Below are 17,404 nucleotides of genomic sequence, written 5' to 3'. Positions count from 1 at the left end.
CAGCCGAGAACAAGAGTCCAGAAGGCTGTGTTGCCTGCCGGTGCCAGGATTCGGGACATCTGCTCTGGGCTGGAGAGGAACTTGCAGTAGGAGAGGGAGGATCCAGTTGTTGTGGTCCACGTAGGTACCAACGACATAGGTAGGCTGAGGGAAGAGGTTCTGCTTAGGGAGTATGAGCAGCTAGGGGCTAAATTAAAAAGCAGATCCTCAAAGGTAATAATCTCTGAATTATTACCTGAGCCACAAGCAAATTGGCATAGGGTAAATAAGATTAGAGAGTTAAATTCGTGGCTCAAAGATTGGTGTGGGAGAAATGGGTTTCGATTCATGGGGCATTGGCACCAGAACTGGGGAAAGTGGGAGCTGTATCGTTGCGACGACCTTCATCTGAACCGTGCTAGGGCCAGTGTTCTGGTGAATCGTGTAACTAGGGCGGTAGGGAAGGCTTTAAACTAAATAATGGGGGCGAGGGATCAAGTAAGGGAAGATGTGATAAATTAAAGAAAGAAGACAAGGCAAGAGAGCAAGGTAGCAATAAGGGAAATGATAATCAGAGAGTGGCAAGGAGGGACAGAGCATGCAAACTTAAGAGTGCGCCAGCAGATAAGACTAGAGGTTGCAAAAATAGTAAAAAGACAGCATTAAAGGCTTTGCATTTGAATGCGCATAGCATTCGTAACAAAATGGATTATTGTCAGCTCAAATAGAAATAAATATGTACGATCTGATAGCCATTACAGAGATATGGCTGCAAGATAACAAAGGCTGGAACCTGAATATTCAAGGGCACTTGACATTTCGGAAGGACAGGAAGCTAGGAAAAGGTGGAGGGGTAACTCTGTTAATTAAGGTTGACATGAGTATAATAGAGAGAAATGACCTTAGTTCTAAAGACCAAGATGTAGAATCAGTTTGGGTAGAGATAAGAAATAGTAAAGGCAAGAAGTCACTTGTGGGAGTAGTTTATAGGCCCCCTAATATTAACTACACTGTAGGACAGGATATACAGGAAGAAATAATGGGGACTTGTGAGAAAGGAACAGCGATAATCATGGGTGATTTTAATCTACATATAGATTGGAAGAATCTGATTGGCAAAGGTAGCCTGGAAGATGAGTTCATAGAGTACTTTCGGGACAGTTTCTTAGAGCAGCACGTTCTACAGCTAACCAGAGAGCAGGCTATTGTCGATCTGGTAATGTGTAATGAGACAGGATTAATTAATGATCTAATTGTAAGGAAGCCTCTAGGTAGCAGTGATCACAATATGATTGAATTTTGCATTTATTTTGAGGGAGAGAAGAGTAAATCTAAGACTAGTGTTTTAAACTTAAATAAGGGCAATTATGAGGGCATGAAGACAGAGCTGGCCAAAGTGAACTGGGAAATTAGGTTAAGGGATATGTCAGTAGAGATGCAGTGGGAGACATTTAATGAGATATTTCATAACACTCAGCAAAGGTACATTCCAGTGAGAAAGAAAGACTTTAGGGGAAGGACATACCATCCGTGGCTAACTAAGGAAGTTAAAGGTAATATCAAATTGAAAGAAAAAGCATACAATTCTGTGAAGATTAGTGGCAGGTCAGAAGATTGGACAGAATATAAAAAACAGCAAAGAATGACTAAAAGAATAATAAGGAGGGAGAAATTAGAGTACGAGAGAAAGCTAGCTAGAAATATAAAAACAGATAGTAAGAGTTTCTATAGGTATTTAAAAAGGAAAAGAGTAAGTAAAGTGAGCCTTGGTCCTCTAGAGAGTGAGTCTGGGGAATTAATAATGGAGAATAAGGAAATGGCGGATAAATTGAACAGATATTTTGCATCTGTCTTCACTGTAGAGGATACAAATAACATGGCAGAAATAATTGTGAATCAAGAGGTGAAAGGGAGGGAGGAACTTAAAACATTTACAATCACCAGGGAAAGGGTTTTGAAAAAAATATGGGAACTAAAAGCTGACAAGTCCCCAGGTCCTGACAGACTTCATCCCAGGGTCTTAAAAGAAGCGGCTACAGAGATAGTAGATGCATTGGCATTAATTTTCCAAAATTCCCTAGGTTCTGGAAGGGTCCCATCAGATTGGAAAATAGTAAATGTAACTCCTCTATTCAAGAAAGGAGGGTGACAAAAAGCAGGAAACTACAGGCCAGTTAGCTTAACATCTGTCATAGGGAACATGCTAGAATCTATTATTAAGGAGGTTATAGCAGGGCACTTAGAAAATCTCAATGCAATCAGGCAGAGTCAACACGGCTTTGTGAAAGGGAAATCGTGTTTGACTAATTTATTAGAGTTCTTTGAGGAAGTAACAAGCAATGTGGATAAAGGGGATCCTGTGGATGTGGTGTACTTGGATTTCCAGAAGGCTTTTGACAAGGTGCCACATCAAAGGCTACTACACAAAATAAGAGCTCATGGTGTAGGGGGTAACATATTAGCATGGATAAAGGATTGGTTAGCTAACAGGAACAGAGAGTAGGCATAAATGGGTCATTTTCAGGTTGGCAAGATGTAATGAGTGGAGTGCCACAGGGATCAGTGCTTGGGCCTCAACTATTTACAATCTATATCAATGACTTGGATTAAGAGACCGAGTATATGGTTGCTAAATTTGCAGATGACACAAAGGTAGGTAGGAAAGTAAGTTGTGAAAAGGACATAAGGAGTCTGCAAAAGGATATAGATAGGTTAAGTGAGTAGGCAAAAATTTGGCAGATGGAGTATAATGTGGGAAAATGTGAACTTGTCCACTTGGCAGGAGGAATAGAAAAGCAGTATATTAATTAAATGGAGAGAGATTGCAGATCTCTGAGTTACAGAGGAATCTAGGTGTCCTAGTACATGAATCATAAAAAGTTGGTAGGCAGGTACAGCAAGTGATTAGGAAGGCAAATGGAATGTTGTCATTTATTGCAAGGGGAATGGAACATAAAAGTAGAGACGTTTTACTACAGTTGTACAGGGCATTGGTGAGACCACATCTAGAATACTGTGTGCAGTTTTGGTCTCCTTATTTAAGAAAGGACATAATTGCTTTGGAGGCGGTTCAGAGAAAGTTCACTCGACTGAATCCTGGGATGAGGGGATTATCTTATGAGGAAAGGTTGGACAAGTTGGGCCTGTATTCACTGGAGTTTAGAAGAATGAGAGGTGATCTTATTGAAACATATAAGATCCTGAGGGGACATAGAAACATAGAAAATAGGAACAAGAGTAGGCCATTCGGCCCTTCAGGCCTGCTCCGCCATTCAAAATGATCATGGCTGATCGTCTAACTCAGTATCCTGTTCCCGCTTTTTCCCCATATCCCTTGATCCCTTTAGCATTAAGAAATATATCGATCTCCTTCTTGAATACATCTAATGACTTGGCCTCCACTGCCTTCTGTGGTAGAGAATTCCACAGGTTCACCACCCTCTGAGTGAAGAAATTTCTCCTCATCTCGGTTCTAAATGGCATACCCCGTATCCTGAGACTGTGACCCCTGGTTCTGGACTCCCCAGCCATTGGGAATATCCTCCCTGCATCTAGTCTGTCTAGTCCTGTTAGAATTTTATATGTTTCGATGAGATCACCTCTCATTCTTCTAAACTCTAGTGAATATAGGCCTAGTTGACCCAATCTCTCCTCATAAGTCAGTCCTGCCATCCCAGGAATCAGTCTGGGAGTTGAAGGGGTAGATGCTGAGGGGATGTTTCCCCTTGTGGGAGAGACTAGAACTAGGGGCCACAGTTTAAAAATAAGGGGTCTCCCATTTAAGATGGAGATGAGGAGACATTTTCTCTCAGAGTGTCGTGAGTCTGTGGAACTCCCTTCCACAGAGAGCGGTGGAGGCAGGGTCATTGAATATTTTTAAGGCTGAGTTAGATCGATTCCTGATTAACAAGGGAGTCAAAGGTTTTAGTAGTTAGACGGGAAAGTAGGGTTGAGGTCACAATCAGATCAGCCATGATCTTTTCAAATGGCAGAGCAGGCTCCAGGGGCTGAATGGCCTACTCCTGCTCTTAGTTTGTATGTTCGTACTCAAATCAGCGTTGCACACTGATTTGCATCATAGAGGCATAGAGTACAAAAGCAAGGAAGTTATGTTGAACCTTTATATAGCACTGGTTCGGCCTCAGCTGGAGTACTGTGTCCAATTCTGGGCACCACCCTTTAGGAAGGGTTGAAGGCCTTAGAGAGGGTACAGAAAATATTTACTAGAATGGTTCCAGTGATGAGGGACTTCAGTTACATGGATAGACTGGGGAAACTGGAGTTATTCTCCTTACAGCAGAGAAAGTTAAGAGGAGATTTGAAAGAAGTGTTCAAAATCATGAAGAGTTTAGATAAAGTAAATAAAAAGAAATTGTTCCCATTGGCGGAAGGGTCAAGAACCAAAGGCCACACAAGGAAAACCTTTTTTACACAGTGAGTAATTATGATCTGGAATGCGCTGCCTGAAAGGGTGGTGGAAGCAGATTCAATCGTGGCTTTCAAAAAGGAATTGGATAAAAACTTGAAGAGAAAAAATTTGCAGGGTTACAGGGAAAGAGCAGAAGAAAGGGACTAACTTGATTGCTCTTACAAAGAGCTGGCATGGGTTCGATGGGTCGAATGGCCTCATTCTGTGCTGTAACCATTCTATGATTCTATGATAATCTCCCTACTCTGCATGCTGCCGGCGGTCGTTAGGTGCGCGCGCCACCCCCTTTACCACAATGGCGTCCTGCGCAAGTCCCGTCGGAAGTGTGGGCACGCAATGTGGACCTCTTTTTCGAGGCTTAGTTGGCTGCTTGGTGCCCAAAAAACGGTTCCAATTTCATCCCCAATGTTTGACCTAGATAAACAGGTTTTTCAACCTGCAACCAGCAAAAGGACTTTGCGACCAGACATGTCAATCAATTGATGCCTGCTTGCATCAGAAAGATATAAAAAGACCCTTATCCGGACTCTCGGCACTGCAGTTGGTGGGGAAGACAGTAGACCCATCTCGGAGGATGTCCGAGAAAGAAGATCTCAAGCGCCACAGAACTGATCACTTCACTGCCTTAACGTGGAACTCTCAAAGGAACAGGTTGTATGTTTTATTGTTTATGAAATAAAACAATCGTTTATTTTACCAATCTGTTGCATTTGGTTCTCTATCGCTTGGGCCCATAAAAGTCCTGGTAGAATAGTATTCCTTCAGAGAAGCAGCCTGGACTCCTGAAGAAAATGACAATTTTTTTTCCAAATTTTCGCTGATCAGCTCTCTTACTCAGGGACTGAGGAGGATATGACCGGGGCTGGGGGCAGCTTGGACAACCCCCCCTTCCCCTCATGGTGGGCACTGGAGATGCACCATGCTAATTGGGTGCCCTCCCACCGACCCTGCAAACTTCATAACTGTTAGGATTGCATCCCGAGGAACTTTGGGCCATACCTGTGGAGAGAAGGGAAGGGGGAAATCAGTAGGGAAAAGAAATACCCATGTGTGCTTAGTACTGTATTGTTGTAATCCAGTACAGCACTTCATTTTTACCAACTAGAGGCTGCTAGCAGGCTACAGATATACTCTACTTCCTTTGATAGGAATCTGGTACTGGAACAGCATCATTCAAAACATCTGCCTTGCATGACTTCCCAAATCAAAGCCGAAGCGAAACTGCCGCAACATTAACTCACATTCCTGCTAATCAAATATTAATGGGCAGGCTTCAATTAGTCAAGTTCAGACAAAGTATCAATCCGAGTAATTCATGTTATTGTAAATTAAAAAGGGAAGATTTTGACTGGGATTGATTTGTAAATTGATGGGAACAATAATCAGAAGGCAGAGGTATAGTTCAGTGGTAGCGCAGAGGCTTTGCAAGAATGAGACCCGGTGGGGGCGAAATTGGACCTCATTGCACCTGTTTTCCAGGCATAAAACAGGGCATAGAGGTCCAATATAGGGGGCCCACCTCCCGCACCCGAACAGTATCAGGAACACGTCATACGCCATATTGATTCGGTGCTCTGGAGGCGTCCTTGGCATCAGCCTAAAACAGGCATCAGGCCTTTTGAATATGCGAATAATGGGCCTAATGCCTGTTTAGGACCCCTTTTCAATATTGGTCAAAGTCTAGGACTTACCCGAGGGCTACTGACAGCATCACAACAGCTCAAGTATCATCTTCACTCCACCAGTGAGCTGCCGGGCGACGCGGAGTAAGCGTCCACGGCTCACTGGACTTATTAAAACGAAGCACGAGGCCCAATATCGATTGGGCCTCAGGCCTATCTGTTCCAGCATAGGAATGGTCTCCTGCCCCCAGTTCGCAAACGAACTTTTACCCCAGCATTTCCAAGAGGTTTTGCAGGAGATCGATGCAGTATAATTCTGTGGTGGTGTGGAGAACAGAGAAAGAATGATATTACAGATCACAAGGGGTTAGTGCCAAACTGATTCTGTGGATGCAGCTCGACTGTAAAATCTGATGTGTAAGTTCAACATTCCGTCTGAGGTTGTGAAATGCAAAAGTGCCTTGGTCTCGTACTCATGCTTGGTTTTATTTGTTTTGTTTTGCATTAGGATTCATCAAGTTATTTTGTGATGTACATGCACAAGTATTGTTGCTGCTTCTTTGTTAGAAAGGGGGAAGGGAGTTATTGACGGTATTGTTGCTGTGCGAGTGTCATGTGTCTCACTGCCGCTCCTAATCCGTAATCATAATACCATCAGCCATACCTCTCAAGTTCTAAACATTTCACAGAGCGCTCCACATTCCCAGAGGGAACTTTGTGTTGTCCCCCTGCTACACACTGTTTTATGTCAACACCATCAGCAGATCTCTTTACAACTAAAATTGTGCTTTTAGCTGACTGAGTTAGAATTAAAATCCTTATCATCAGTTTGCTTAGAAATGTAATGAAAAGTGTGCTTCCCTTCATGTGATCATTTGGCAGTGAATTCGAGGAAACACGGAAACATTGACACTGAAATTCCAGAGAGGTTCTCCTGATGTCCCATTGGAACTTCAGCTTTTCTCATCCATTTATGCCATCTCTCTGGGGATTCTGCAGGTCTCCCACAACAAGAGACCAGGAAAGCCCCAACGGAATCTCAAGATCTTTATTTCACACGTGATCTTCTTAATAAATTTGGATGCCATGCATCGAGGATAATATGGGGAGCAAATTGTACTCTACGTTGGATCTTTAAGAGGGTGAATGGGATGCTGAGTTAACCGTTGTTTACTGAACTAGAACTGTTGGAATATATGTTAGGCTATGATTTCCCAACTGATACCACAGTAATGGACAGAAAGTCCTAGTGGGCCAGCAGACCTCTATGCCCCAATATCCAATATGTTAACATGGCATGTAAAGGTCCACGCCACGAATGCAAATGAGTAAAATGACCCTTATGTATCAGAAGCAATTGTCGCAAGGGTATTTTGGCTGTTAGGAGTAAAGAAGGTATGGAAAATTTCTAGTGGGGTATCAGTTGGGAAGTCAGACTGATTCTTGCCTAATGTATGTTCCAACAATTCTAGCTCAGTAAGAAATGGTTAACTCCGCATAAACTAACTGTTTGGGGCTTCTGAATTTTTCTTCTCAATAGGGTTTTACGATATGACCACAATAGCATATAATTAAAATGTGATCTCTACTGTAGATCATTTTGTTCCATTCATTTATATTTAATAACCATGATATTTTTTAGTTATCTTAATTATCTACCAGCTGATCTCCCATGGTGTTGCACATGGTTAGTTGGACAATATGTTCTCTCTCTTATAAGTCTCTGCTATCGTTGCATTGTTTTTTCACTCCTTCTTCCCTCTCATGCTTCTATTCCTCACTTTCTCTTCTCTTTCTGCGTTAGTCTCATTTTCTTCTTTCCTTTCAGGTAGGAAGTGGTGGGTGGTTTAGTGTGGCCTGGTAGGGGAACAGAACCACCAACGGCTGCTGGCTGTATTCAATGTGGACCTTGCAGGGAAATTGTGGCCCTTAGTGGTGCCTTACCCTCCCCTCCTCCAATTACTTCCCCCACCTTCTTGCTCCATCACATCCCCTACCCACCCACCTTGTCACAACCTCTTCCCTTTCCTACCACCTGCTCACTCTCATTACAACCCCTACCTTTTCTCCTTTGAAGATAAGAATATAAGAACATAAGAAATAAGAGCAGGAGTAGGCCATATGGTCCCTCGAGCCTGCCTCGCCATTCAATAAGATCATGGCTGATCTTCAACCTCAACTCCACTTTCTGTCTGATCCCCATATCCCTTGATTCCCCTAGAGTCCAAAAATTTATCTATCTCAGCCTTAAAATATACTCAACGACTCAGCATTCACAGCCCTCTGGGATAGAGAATTGTAAAGATTCACAACCCTCTGAGTGAAGAAAATCCTTCTCACCTCAGCCTTAAATGGCTGACCCCTTATCCTGTGACTATGACCCCTAGTTCTAGACTCTCCATCCAGGGAAACAACCTCTCAGCATCTACCCTGTCAAGCCCCCTCAGAATCTTATATGTTTCAATGCGATCACCTCTCATTTTTCTAAACTCCAGAGAGTATGGACCCATTCTACTCAATCTCTCCTCATAGGACAAACCTCTCATCACAGGAATCAATCCAGTGAACCTTCGTTGCACTGCCTCTAAGGCAAGTAGGTCCTTCCTTAGATAAGGAGACCAAAACTGTACACAGTACTCCAGGTGAGGTCTCACCAAAGCCCTGTACAATTGCAGCAAAACCTCCTAACTCTTGTACTGAACCCCTTGCAATAAAGGCTAACATGCCATTTGCTTTCCTAATTGCTTGTACCTGCATGCTAACTTTTTGTGTTTCTTGCACCAGGGACCCAAGTCTCTCTGGACACCAACATTTAATAGTTTCTCACCATTTAACAAATATTCTGTTTTTCTATTCTTCCTACCACCTCACATTTCCCCACATTATGCTCCATCAGCCACCTTCTTGCCCACCCCACTCACTTAACCTATCTATATCCCTTTGCAGACACTTTGGGCGCTAAATTGGGCCGTGTAGCGCCCGTTGTTTCGGCGTTACATTGCCTCTCCAACATCCAAGATGGCATCTTGGCTGCGCACGCACATTTCCAGCATGACGTGCGCCAGACGTCACCTTGGTATAGGAGTTAGCGCAGGCGCAAATACCGAATGCCAGAAGCATGTAAAGGAAGGAGAAAATGGATACAATCAGTGTGCAACGCTGATTTAAGGTGATAGACACCATTTTGGGACTTAACGCTCAACTCAATGCACAGTCTTAATCCCGACCATCTGAATGTGTCTTAGAGTTCCTGGAGGACCCCCCACCAGCGTTATTTAAAGGGGCCATGCAGGATTTACAAGTTAGTGGCTGAATTATTGCTTCAGGCTGCCGAGACATTTGTAATTGTTTTTGGAGGTCTCCTATTCTTGAATACTATGATGAAGGGACATAGCCTAACATTTAGAGCCAGGTCGTGCAGGAGTGAAGTTAGGAAACGCTTCTACACGCAAAGGGTGGGAGAAGTTTTGAACGCTCTTCTGCAAACGGCAGTTGATGCTAGCTCACTTGTGAATTCCAAATCTGAGACTGATAGATTTCTGTGAACCAAGGATATTAAGGAATATGGGGCTAAGCTGGGTATATGGAGTTAGGTCACAGGTCCACCATGATCTCATTGAATGGCGGAACAGGCTTGAGGGGCTAAATGCCACTGCCACTTGCTGCTTCCTGATATGCGCCACCTTCTCCTGCAAGAAAGTGGGATGTGTGTCTCGGTGATGTGCCTGTCATGGTTGAATAGCTGCCAGTTTGTGTGGCCTGTAAGTTGTGGGTGGGCAGCTTGCAACAATGATAATGTATAAGGGTAAGAGGGAATATTTGATTGGAAGAGTTGAGTACTGATGGAAAGAGTTTGTTGGCGTGTGGGTGTTGGGGGGTGTCGTGCGTGGAGCAGTGGATACAGCTGGTGGTGTAATTGGTAGGAGATGCCACTTGACAGTTGACCTCACTCAACTTGACCACTCGTGTCAAAGCATTGAACTTCTTCCTGCACTGCATCCATGTTCATGATGCTGTGCGCCTGGCATTGACTTCCTCCCCGCAGCCTCCCACTGCCTTTTGGGTATATGTCTGGAGGTCACTTGCCACCTCCTCCCCTCCACCCCCCGCTGATATAGGATGTCCCTCCTTCTGTCCACTTCTTGCACCAAGGCCTCTGGTGCATCATCTGAGAACCTTGGTGCATGCACTCTCGCAGGCCTGGTACAAACTCAGATCGGCAGATTGGTGAGGTCTGGCATGCAGATTGGAGGATGTGGGATTTAGTAGTGCGCAACCTTTATTCAATGTTTTAACATAACTCATCAGTTTGTAAACATAGGAGCTGCATCTGTGTTTTGCATGTGCGATGTCTGATCTCAGCTCAGACTCTGTGCAGACAGCAGAATGTTATTTTCAGCAAGTAACAGGTACCAGCTACCTTTAAGAGATTTTTTAAGAGACAGCCGGCCTTTAAGAGATTGGGGCTTCTCCTGCTGGGAAAATTGCGAATTGCATTGAATCCTCGTTCAATGCTGATTTGGAACGCAGGTTGCAGGTAAGTCCTCAGGCCTGACGAAAGTCTCTTCCTGCCTGCGCAGAGACCATTGGGCACGGGGTAATAGCGGATCGCACTACCTCTGCCCAAGGATAGGCCCTATTCAATTTACCCCCTTTGTGTCCTCCTCACAGCTTTTTTTCCCACCTTGCTTTGCACCCACTCAACTCTTGTATCTTTCATTCCCAATTGTTCTGCTGACACTCACCTCATCTAAATCCTACTCACTCCCCCCAAGGGTGGGTGGCGAAAGGCCAGAAGTCCCCTCACCATTCAATTGTTTCCCTTCTTTCCTCTCCCTCCTATCCTCTCTCTGTTTCCCACAAAGATGCTTTGTTTGCTTTCAAAATTCAATTTATACATATTTTTAGCAAAATCAAATTAGAATAAGGAAAGATTTTTTTTATTCGTTCATGGGATGTGGGCGTCGCTGGCGAGGCCGGCATTTATTGCCCATCCCTAATTGCCCTTGAGAAGGTGGTGGTGAGCCGCCTTCTTGAACCGCTGCAGTCCATGTGGTGAAGGTTCTCCCACAGTGCTGTTAAGAAGGGAGTTCCAGGATTTTGACCCAGCGACAATGAAGGAACGGCGATATATTTCCAAGTCGGGATATTGTCTGTTTACCTCTCTGCCTCTTTCTCATAGATGTTAGCAGTTAGAATTTCTTTCTCACAGATGTAAGCATTTAACATTTACCTTTTTTAACTGTTAACAAAACACGGGTGAGATCATTTGTTGGCTTCAAATTGCAACAATTTTTGGACAATTGAACATGTAGACAAATTGGGGTAAATTTTTATCTTCACAGCCCAGGGTGGTAATGCAGTGGTGCAAATCACCTGCCTGTTGTAGAACCCACCCGATTTTAATTCCATTGATTTGCCCTTTTTGCATTGGGCTTCACCCAATGGCCGCACATATCAAATATTAGGTGCAAGCTCCCCATGAATTTCTGTCGATTAAAATTAACTCAGCATAGACAGAGGATTGAAGCTGGAACCTCCTTCATCTGTATAGCTCAACTATTCTCTTTATAAACTCACTGTGCCATTGGCAGAGCTCACATTGTAGATGTCTGTTTTAAAATAAAATCCAGTAGCTGCCTCAGCAAACAGTATAATGCTACCCATTGCTCTGAACAATTACGGAGGAACTGATGCAGAAATGAGACAGTGCACTGACATTTGTATACTGACTGAAGGTTTTTGTGCTCTTGTTAAACAGAAATACTTATCACATAAAAGATATTTGAATGGGAGTCACAGATGAAAATGCATCTCTTCAATTATTGATAGCAACATATCTATACCTTTGAATACAGCAATGTCTTCTAAACAGAAGCTGAAATTTGCTCTGCTGTGTACTGACAAAGGAGATAAGAAGATTCAATACTTCCAAACCTTTCAAACTGTACCAGGCTTCTACACTGACACAGTATCCTCATCAAAACAAAAGTTGTTGCAGTAAAGTTCACAATCTACATTGTTATTGATAATATGAAGGGTTTGGAAATCAAACATTAGTCCATTTTAATGTTTGTTTAATCTTTAGTACAGTTTGGCTGGTTTCTTGGATGTTTTACTACGTTAAAGGCGCTATATAAATGCAAGTTGTTGTTTGGATCTCTGCAGCTGCCTTCCAACCTCTAGAAGCCCCTGAAGATTGCTTCTAGCCTTTCCAATTCATAAAATTGAAGGGGGTTGTCATATGGGGCTTTGGGTGGCAAGTGATTGCTTCTTGCACCTGTGAGAATCCAGTACGTAGACTGATAGTTCTCTCTTCATGTTTCTCTGGTCCATTGGGAAGGATATAAATTGCACAGCCCTCCTGGCTAGACATTGGTGACCTGCTTGATGTAGTGGTGAGCCGCTGCCTGACTACTGTTGAAAAGGTCACCAAATGTTGCCTGGAAGGATCCAGTCACAATAGTACAGGACTGGAGTATCAACCCTTGATTGTCATTAAAGTGGACTGGATTACTGGTAATAAAAAAAAAGCCCAGCCACATTCCCCTGACCTTCACTGACATCACCATTGCCAAGTTCCCCACCATCAGCATCTTAGGAGGTCACCATTGACCAGAAGCTTAACTGGAACATCCATTTCAACATCATGATTACATGGGTAGGGCAGTAAGTGACTCAACTCCTGACTGCTCAAAGCCTCTCCACCATCTACAAGATTCAAGTCAGGAGTGTGATGGTTTACTCACCATTTGCCTGGATGAGTGCAACAAAACTCAAAAAGCTCAACACCATCCAGGACAGAGCAGTTCACTTTATCAGTGTCCCTGCCACTGGACTCAGTATCCAACCCCTAAACCACAGTGGTTAAAGTAGAATGTACCATCCACAGGACGCAATGCAGCAACTCACCAAGTTTACTTCAACAGTACCTCCCAGTCCCATGACCTCTACCACCGAGAAAGACAAGAATAGCAACATTAGAGAATGTTATCACCACCAAGTTCCCCTCTAAATCACACACCATCCTGATGTGTAGGCTTCAAGGAGATCTTGAAACATTTGCCTGAGGAAGGAGAAAATCTCCGAAAGCTTGTGAATTTAAAATAAAATTGCTGGACTATAACTTGGTGTTGTAAAATTGTTTACAACATCCTGATTTGGACACATATCGCTGTTCCCTCATTGCCACTTGATCAAAATCCTGGAATTCCCTATCTAACACCATTGCGATAGGGCCATTATCAGAAGCAGTGCAGGCGTTTGAGGAGAAGGCCCACTACCACCTTCTCAGGGCACTAGGAACGGGCAATGAATTAGGTCTTGCCAGTGGTTTCCAAATTCCAAACACAAATTTAAAATACGTAGATGAAGAATTTCAATTTGCCTTTCAGGTTCTTGCGCTTTGAATAGTCAAATCATTTCTTCAGCAAAAATTGATATTTAAATTTAGTGTCGGTGCCATCGGCTTTAATATTTTAATGGGTGATGTAATAGTAACAGCGGTATCACTGACATTGCAAAGCAGCAATCAGACTCATTGCATGATTGGTGTTGTAGGGAGCAGAAACTCAGATTACATCATTACACATTATAAATTTAACTTGTATTATATTGCCATTAAAAAACACAAGGGTTTTGCATTCATATCACAATGATTGAAAAGCCCCTAGTGCAGCAGAGCTCTGCCACTCTAATTGCGATTGCTTTGTTTGCATTCAGTGGATGCAGCATTCCATCCTGTACTTTTATACAGAAATCTACTGAAAGGTCATAGACTAAACTTCTTTTATGGAAAATGGCTTAAGGCCAATTATTTCCATGAAGCATGTGAAATAATTTCCACAGTCCTCACAAAGTCAACATGACTACCGAACAAAGCAGTATCCTATTTGTCCACCATTTCAGCAAATAAATGAAAGCTACATTAAACTCGCTCCTAACACCATAATAACTGTGAAACACCAATACTGTGGAAATAACTAAATCATGCACATGTAAATAAATATAAATGTGCTGCCATAGGTGACTCAGAAAGGAAGTACTGAAACCTTATATTTGTCTATGGCTAAAACAAGCTTGAAATAAGAAAGTCTCATTCAATTAAATAATTTCCAAAGAACAAAATTACATAGAACTTACAGCACAGAAACAAGTCATTCGGCCCAACTGGTCCATGCCGGCATTTATGCTCCAAACAAGCCTTCTCCCACCCTACTTCATCTAACCCTATCAGTATACCCTTCTATTCCTTTCTCCCTCATGTACTTATCTAGCATCCTCTTAAATGCATCTATGCTATTCGCCTGAACTATTCTATGTGGTAGCGAGTTGCACATTCTAACCACTCTCTGGGTAAAGAAGTTTCTCCAGAATTCCTTATTGGATTTATTAGTAACTATCTTATATTTATGACCCCTAGTTTTGAACTCCCCCACAAGTGGAAACACCTTCTCTATGTCGACCCTATCAAACCCCTTCATAATTTTAAAGATCTCTATCAGGTCACCTCTCAGCCTCCTCTTTTCTAGAGAAAAGAGCCCCAGCTTGATCAGACTTTCCTTTTATTTATAACCTCTCAGTTCTGGTATCATTCTTGTAAATCTTTTTTGCACCTTCTCCAGTGCCTCAATATCCTTCTTGTAATATGTAGGCCAGAACTGTTCACAGTACTCCAAGTGTGGTCTAACCAAAGTTCTATACAAGTTTAACATAACTTCTTTGCTTTTCAATTCAATCCCTCTAGAAAAGAACCCCAGTGCTTTGCTTTTTTTATGGCCTTGTTAACTTGCATTGCTACTTTTAATGATTTGTGAATGTGTACCCCCAGATCCCATTGCTCCTCTACCCCATTCAGACTCTTACTTTCCAAGGAGTAGGTGGCCTCCTTATTCCTCCTAACAAAATGACCCATCTCACACTTAGCTATATTGAAATTCATTTGCCATTTACACGCCAATTCTGCAAGCTTACAGAAAAACACTATAGGGATGATTGGGGAGAAATTTCGTCACTTAGAGAGTTGTGAATATTTGGAATTCTCTAACTCAGCGGGAACGACTAGAGCAAGAGAACAGTTAAAATGGAATGGTTCAATTTCTTAAGAACATAAGAAACAGGAGCAGGAGTAGGCCATACAACCCCTACAGCCTGCTCCACCATTCAATAAGATCATGGCTGATCTTCTACCTCAACTCTACTTCCCCATCCTATCCCCATATCCCTTAATTCTCTTGGTGTCCAAAAATCTATCAATCTCAGTCTTGAATATACTCAACGACTGAGCACCCACAATCCCCTGGAGAATGGCATTCCAAAGATTCACAACCATCTGAGTGAAGAATTTTTTCCTCATCTTGGTCCTAAATGGCCCACCCCTTTTCTTGAGACTATGAGCCCTAGTTCTAGACTCTCGAGGCAGGGGAAACAGCGTCTCAGCATCTACCCTGTCAGGCCCTCTAAGAATTTTATACGTTTCAATGAGATCACCTCTCATTCTTCTAAACTTCAGAGAATATAGGCCCATTAACGTAAGAAACATAAGAAATAGGAGCAGGTGTAGGCCATATGGCCCCTCAAGCCTGCTCCACCATTCATTAAGATTATAGTTGATCTTCGACCTCAACTCCACTTTCCCACCCGATCCCCATATCCCTTGATTCCCTTAGAGTCCAAAAATCTATCGATCTCAGTCTTGAATCTATCGATCTCAACAACTGAGCATTCACAGCCCTCTGGATTAGAGAATTCCAAATATTCACGACTCTCTGAGTGACAAAATTCCTCCTCATCTCAGTTCGAAATGTCTGACCCCTTATCCTGAGACTATGCCCCCTAGTCTAGACTCTCCAGTGAGGGGAAACATCCTCTCAGCATCTACCCTGTCAAGCTGTCTTAGAATCTTATATGTTTCAATAAGACCATCTCTCATTCTTCTAAACTCCAGGGAGTATAGGCCCATTCTACTCAATCTTTCCTCATAGGACAACCCTCTTATTCCAGGAATCAATCGAGTGAATCTTCGTTGCACTGCCTCTAAGACAAGCATATCCTTCCTTAGATAAGGAGATCAAAACTGCACAAAGTACTCCAGGTGTGGTCTCACTAAAGCCCTGTACAGTTGCAGCAAGACTTCCTTACTCTTGTACTCCAACTACCTTGCAATAAAGGCCAACATACCATTTGCCTTCCTAATTGCTTGCCATACCTGCATGTTAACTTTCTGTGTTTCGTGTACAAGGACACCCAAATCACTCTGAACACCAACATTTAATAGTTTTTCACCATTTAAAAAATATTCTGTTTTTCTATTTTTCTTACCAAAGTGAATAAATAACCTTACATTTCCCCACATTATACTCTATCTGCCACTTTCACCCCGATCAATTTGCATCCTCATAGAAACATAGAAAATAGGAGCAAGAGTAGGACATTCAGCCCTTCAGGCCTGCTCCGCCATTCAAAATGATCATGGCTGATCGTCTAACTCAGTACCCTGTTCCCGCTTTTTCCCCATATCCCTTGATCCCTTTAGCATTAAGAAATATATCGATCTCCTTCTTGAATACATCTAATGACTTGGCCTCCACTGCCTTCTGTGGTAGAGAATTCCACAGGTTCACCACCCTCTGAGTGAAGAAATTTCTCCTCATCTCGGTTCTAAATGGCATACCCCGTATCCTGAGACTGTGACCCCTGATTCTGGACTCCCCAGCCATTGGGAACAACCTCCCTGCATCTAGTCTGTCTAGTCCTGTTAGAATTTTATATGTTTCGATGAGATCATCTCTCATTCTTCTAAACTCTAGTGAATATAGGCCTAGTTGACCCAATCTCTCCTCATACATCAGTCCTGCCATCCCAGGAATCAGTTTGGTAAACCTTCGTTGCACTCCCTCCATGGCAAGGACATCCTTCCTCAGATAAGGAGACCAAAACCGCACACAATACTCCAAATGTCGTCTCACCAAGGCCCTGTATAACTGCAGTAAGACATCCCTGCTCCTGTACTCAAATCCTCTTGCAATGAAGGCCAACATACCATTCACCTTCCTAACTGCTTGCTGCACCTGAATGCTCGCTTTCAGCGACTGGTGTACAAGGACATCCAGGTCTCGTTGCACCTCCCCTTTTCCCAATCTATCACCATTCAGATAATAATCTGCCTTTCTGTTTTTACAACCAAAGTGGATAACCTCACATTTATCCACGTTATACTGCATCTGCCATGTTCTTGCCCAATCACCCAACTTGTCTAAATCACATTGGAGCCTCTTTGCATCCTCCTCACAGCTCACATTCCACCCCAGCTTTGTGTCATCTGCAAACTTGGAAATGTTACATTCCGTTCCCTCATCCAAATCATTGATATATA

The sequence above is a fragment of the Heptranchias perlo genome, chromosome 4 (assembly GCF_035084215.1).
Source record: "Heptranchias perlo isolate sHepPer1 chromosome 4, sHepPer1.hap1, whole genome shotgun sequence".
Taxonomy (NCBI): Eukaryota; Metazoa; Chordata; class Chondrichthyes; order Hexanchiformes; family Hexanchidae; genus Heptranchias; species Heptranchias perlo.
The sequence above is the reverse complement of the archived record's forward strand: the minus strand, read 5'-3'. Positions refer to the sequence as shown.